This window comes from Sphaeramia orbicularis, chromosome 20, assembly GCF_902148855.1.
Source record: "Sphaeramia orbicularis chromosome 20, fSphaOr1.1, whole genome shotgun sequence".
NCBI classification, from domain to species: Eukaryota; Metazoa; Chordata; class Actinopteri; order Kurtiformes; family Apogonidae; genus Sphaeramia; species Sphaeramia orbicularis.
In genome coordinates this window covers 27643106-27649105 of record NC_043976.1, presented here as the reverse complement: position 1 = coordinate 27649105, position 6000 = coordinate 27643106, and the positions used below count along the sequence as shown (strand labels likewise).

The following is a 6000-nucleotide window of genomic DNA, read 5'->3' as shown; positions in this document are numbered from 1 at the left end:
TCCTCTTCTTCCACCGGTGATGTAGCAGCAGCCAGTGGCAAATCCACGGGATGCGAATCGATGCAGGTGGGACAGCGTGCTCTGATAAAAGCGGATGACTGTCTATCTGAGGTTGCCTGCAGTCGCGCTGTGATGCTCTGCTGCTTTATTTTTTATTTATTTATTTTGTAAGATCAGTTTAAAGGCCTTGCACTCTTGGACTTGACTCAAGTTCTCACAAACATGTTGACAATAAGATGATCTCATTGATGTGCAGGTGAATATTTAATCATAGGATCCCCTTGAATAATGCAGAGAGAGTTAGAAAAGAATTAACCTAACTTTTAAAAAAAGAAAAAGGTGTAGGTACTGACAGAAAGACACCCAAGTGAAGTGCAATTCTGCAAATTGACTTTAGTGATTGGGAAAGTTGTAGTGTCCTTCCTGTTGCCTGCAGATTGCTCCATGTTAGTTATTGCTCCGGCTCAATGTAAGCCTGAGGTAATAGCCCGGAGGCAGCCAAGAAGTTGTTTGGAGGAGTTGTCAAACTATCCCGGGAAAATTTGACAATAATTACTCCAATACGCACATGCTTTTCAAATGACTTTACAATCAGAAGAGATCGAGCAAAAAAAAAAAAAAAAAAAAGCTTTTCATAAAACAGGTTAACATCGCTGCTTGTCTTTCTTTGTGTTCGGTTTGTCATCGCGACAACTTTTGCAGCTCATCGGAGAGAACAGGAGATTGTCTGAGCCAGAACAGGTTTTTTTTTTTTTTTTTTTTTTTTTGTGGTCCAGGTTTTTCATACGACGGTTTTGAAGTTCAGAGATGAAAGGGACAGAGTGGAATCTGTGGCTGATCAAAGTCGTACAGAAAACACGGCAGGTGCTGAATATTTAAAGCCTCTGCAAATAGAGTTCCTATATGTGTGTGTACATGTGTGTGCAGAAAGGAGGGGGTCTGGGGGTGGGGTGGGGGGCATACTGTACATGGTCTCTATGTGTTTACGAAGTATTTCATATGAAGATGTTGGAACTAATTTTGCAGAACTGATTTGACAAGCTGTGGGATACACACATCAGAGCCATCTGTAGTTTCCTCAGATTACAATAGACAGTCCCTCACATCACATTTCATCTTTCTCTTCTTCCAAATATCTTCACTCTGCGGGTCATGTGCAGGAGCTTAGGGAGGGGATATTCCATATTCCAGTTCCAAAAAACAAAATCTTGTGTGAATCTCAATCTGCCCGGCCCCATCCTGTCCCTGAGCCCTGGTGACGTCACAGGACGGTGGGTTTACCCGACGGGCAGGCGCTGATGACCGCTGACCCGAGTTGATTACATTATTTGTGCTCCAGATGGGCAGCATCATTTTGATGTGTCCTGCTCATATTATTGAACGTTCCTAGCCCGCTCTTCAGCAGCATCTGGAGCTAATAAAATCATATCCCAGTGGCCTGTGTCTGCGCTAAAGCTAAGTCCGTTCCCTCATGGGACTGTCTACAGACTTTCACTTCTATGTGTGTGTGTGTGTGTGTAGAAATGTGTGTGGACATTTGTTGAGCCGGCATGCACAGCGTGTGTCTTTAATATGTGTGCGCTTCAGTTACAAATGTTTGAAGTCGGTAGCAGAGAGCACCCCTGGGCATCGTAGTTCACTAGATGTACCCTGATTGTTTGACTGCATTAGTCACGCTTTGTATGATGTGATAATATAATAAATCATGAGTGTTGAGGGATTCCTCCTTAGATTTTTCTGCACCAAATGTTTATTTTTGAGTGGCTTCTGTCAGCGCCACCTTCTTTTCTTTCCTTTTTTCTTTTTCTTCAGAACAATGCCCCCTGGTGAACACAACAAAACTTGCTCAGCCACTTTCTGAAGAATGGCAGATTTGACTTTTCTCCACTCACCGTGACGCTTTCCTTTTATTTCCTAAGGCTTCTTGTGACCATTAGAGCAAAATTTCCTGCAGGCACAATGGCAACGTCATAACTGCTCCTTGCTAATGAGACAGGTTCCCTTCAGAGACACCTATTTACAGAGCAGTCACGATCGTAATTGCACAGGAAGAAAAAATAAGAATAGACGTATTTCCTCGCCCACCGACACGCGGCGTTGACGACGTCTGTTTCTAGTTAAATCCACTGAAACGGCGGAGGCTGGTGTCACTTTTTTTCCCTCTGAAGGTCAAGCCGAGCCCCTGATTGAATTGGCTATGACTAAAGAAGACGCTTGAATTAGACAGGATATGGTTAAGCCACGGCGAGGGTTGTTTTCTCGACAGGTTTCAGCAAAAAAGGGATTTGAGAGCTGGACGGTGGCCAGGAGAGTCCAACGTCACTGTAGAGTCTAAATCCCCAAAAAGGCCTATTTCTCTCTGTGTGTGCTGAGAAGATAAATACACATGGATCAGACAATTTACACCTCACTTAACAATGGGTAATTATCTCTCCCTGCTTTGTGCGGGAGAACACCAATTACACAGAAATATACTCATAAATCTATTTTCAAAAAGGTTGGACTGAGATATGGTGTGTGTGTACAAGCTGATAGTATACAGTGCATGGCTTAAGAGCTGGTGATAAGAGAAGAGTCCAGCTTTATACAGTATGGCACACTAGGAAGGATGTGACTATGAAATCACTTAGATGCATGTCTTTGGGGTGGGAGACAGAGTAAATTGCTGCCAATGTTGAATAATGCAGTCTGCCAACAGCTTTTTTTTTTCCCCTCCCTCTTCCCCCTCAAACTGTGGCTTGGCTCCACAGCTTTTCTAATTATGAAGTGGCTGAGAGATAGCTTCACAACTCCGATACCGACTGGTGGTAGTGGTGGTGGTGGTGGTGGTGGTGGTGGTGGTGGTGAGCGGAAGTTGGCCGAATAGCAATCTAACTGAATTACCAACAAAGCCTGACAGACTTGTGGAGTTTAGCGAACATATTTGCAAAAAGTAACATCCCCACCTACCTATTCAGTCACGAAATGTAGACACGCAGACACACATTTTTGAAGCACACGCGAATACACACACAAGCAAACAAATACGGTACAAAGAGGGAAGGTGTACAGTTCTCCGCACGCTTCTCAGCACAATTTAACAAGATATATTAGTCACCCAGGAGGCAACAGAAAGCTAGGCATCCACAGTGTGCAGCAGTCTGCAGTCTGACAGTGGGAGATAGTGATTTACAACAAAGCCCTGTAGACCATGGCACAATTTCAGAGTTGCGGAAATGACACTAGTAAAGCAAGGGCATGAAAGTCTATCCACCAGCCACGTCTCATTTCTTACACCATTTGCCCTGGGAAGAGGGGGAGAGCGGAGACAGAAGGGGCAGATGACAAATCCAGTATTGTAGCTACCACACAGTTGCTGAGTTGAGTTGATGTCATCTAAAATAGCAGCAAAATACCCGTAGGAAGCCACCTTCAAGGAGGCGGAATACTCCTCCTTTCTTAAATTTGAGGTGAAATCGATTTCTTGACCCCGCGAGTATGCCGTTAGGCTTCGGATTGGATTTGAAATTAAATCTCTATATCCAATATGTGGTGGGAAAAAACAATAATCTGCTAATAGTTGAAATTACAGATCCAGATCACTATCAGAATCTAATCAACTGTTGCGTGGCTCCAGGCAGTCTCTCCACCAGATTGCCTCAGACACCCTGCTGACACACAGATTAACTAACAGGGGACGAATGGACAGCTTCCTTGATAAAGGCAAAGAAATAGATCTGATTAACATTTTGAAAATTCATCGAAAAGTTGACCTTTTGCGCTGTTTTAGACGATTAAACATTTTGCTTTCCGTCGTGTATGTGTCACATTGGAGGTTGTAGCAAAACTCTGAGACGTACCAAGTTGAAAATAATTGAATTCCGTCATACTGTATAGACATTTGCATTATATACACTAATAATGATACATAGTTTCGTCCTATCCCTGTACACTTTTGTCTATATGAGATCTCCCTTTATGTATATGCACACTAACAAGGAATGCATGATTATGTGAATGTAAAGTTTGAGACTATCAAGTGTCCTCCGAAGAGGGGGTGGTGGTAGGTTCATTCATTCATTCATTCATTCATTATCTGAACCCGCTTGATCCTCACTAGGGTCACAGGGGTCTCCTGAGCCTATCCCAGCTACTTAAGGGCGAAGGCAGGGAACATCCTGGACTTTTTTTTTTTTTTTTTTTTTTATTTTATTTGTTTATTTCAAGCATTACAGACTATATGCAAATTCAAAATTCCAAAAATCATTCATCTACACTTGAAAAGGAGTGGGAAGAAGAAAAACATATTTAATCCCACCCCCATTCTAATCATCAAGTAACTTAACATAACGTTTTAAATACTCACTCCTATCCTTAGACTTCAAGCCAGAACAATGAACAAAACAGACCTATACCAAATTAGAATAAACTGGGTTAAAAGAAAAAAAAAAAGAATTTCATCATACTAAGAAATATATAAACCATACATCTGAGCTATAAAACCATCTATAAAAGCTCATTTTTCAAAGCCTCATAAACTGATGGTAATCTACTCATTTGCTCCTGCACATTGTAGAACAGAAAAGACAGAAATCCTCCAGGAGGTAATGTCTTGTATGATGTGTGTTTCAGCCCTGCCTTGAGGTAGCCGGTGTTGGAGGAAGAGTGTGAGTGAGTGCAGCAGACAGATCATGTCCGCAGGTCCTGACTTTCCCCTCTAGTTGGATTCCTGTCTGTGCAAAGCCCAGAGGCTTAACTCTGGCTGCAGTAAGTGGACTGAGGAACGCTAAACACTGTCTGGGGGAAGGCTGCTGAACATGACAGCCAGTTAATAAGTGTATGGAAGACGAGCAAGTGCATGAAGGAGTGGATAGGGGAGGGGTTGGGGGGGTCAACATCGTCTGTTTGACTTTTGAGACTTTAGTGAAAGCAAAAGGAAGAGGAGGTGAAGAGTGGTCAGGAATGTGGGGGGGGGGGGGTAATATTGACTGTGTGATGACGGGAGGGTAATAGGGGATCAGAGAGTCCGGCAACAGGACGAGGAGCATTAGTGCCTGACTGGAGCACAATGAAGACAGAGGAGGCAGTCAGGGAAAAGAGTCGCGACTTGCATAAAAGTAGGGAGACTATGAAAGAGCGTTGTTCCAAGTACAGAGGTATGGCGACGGAAGGCGATAATGATGCTTACTTTACCCCTGCAAAGCTGCCACAGTGAGAGCTGTCAGCTTCAGGCAGCGGTGGCGGCGGTGGCGGCGGCGCTTGGGATGCCACTTGGAATGTCAACCCCCCCAAACACCAGTGACACGACATGATAGATCGCGTGTGTGTAATTACATGTGTGTATGTTTGTAAAGTGTGAGAGATGGTGACAGTGATGCCGGTGGTGAAGCTTTGTGCGTGCCGCCGCATATTGAGGTGTGTCTTTGTGTGACTTTTAGCGTGTCAATTTTTCTTGGCAGCGGTGAAAGCAGAGTGATGTGATTTTCCCCTCTAACAGCCTCCAGGAGTAATGATCCAGGTTATTGCAGATGACGTGTAACACCTCAGCCCAGCGGGCATTGGCGCTGCAAAAACCTGTCCTTATAGGTTAGGCTTCAGGGAGACTGTTGTCTTGGTGGCAGCACTGTGCGCACAATTCTTCTGTCTCCCAAACCTGTCACCTTCACATGGGCCCCTCCTTCTGTGGATAATGGTCTCCTGTCTATGTTGTGAATGATATCTGGACTCCATTGTGCGCCTGTTTCCTCCACAGCGCTATTGTCCTGCAGAATGCCTTTGTGAGTTTTTCTTTTTTCTTTCCCTTTTTTTTTTGCAGAGGTACAGTGTGCACGCTGTATTCCGAGGTGCTGTAAATGAACAGCCAAATACATCAGCAAAGGTCCTATTTACTTTCAGTCCCTGGAGTGAAAAAGAGAGGTTTCTGCCATTGTTCTGCTACCTCTCAAAACATTAGGATGGTTCATTGTGAATGAGAGAAATAGAAAGACCTCCACACAAACTACCTGCCGAATCAAAGCACGC

General features: G+C 44.0%; 1 protein-coding gene across 2 annotated transcripts in view; it reads left to right on the top strand.

Annotated features, from left to right (window-relative positions):
• LOC115410946 (cadherin-6-like) overlaps positions 1 to 6000 on the top strand; it is a 114808-nt gene that overhangs the window by 1117 nt on the left and 107691 nt on the right. The gene's annotated exons all lie outside the window — the stretch shown is intronic.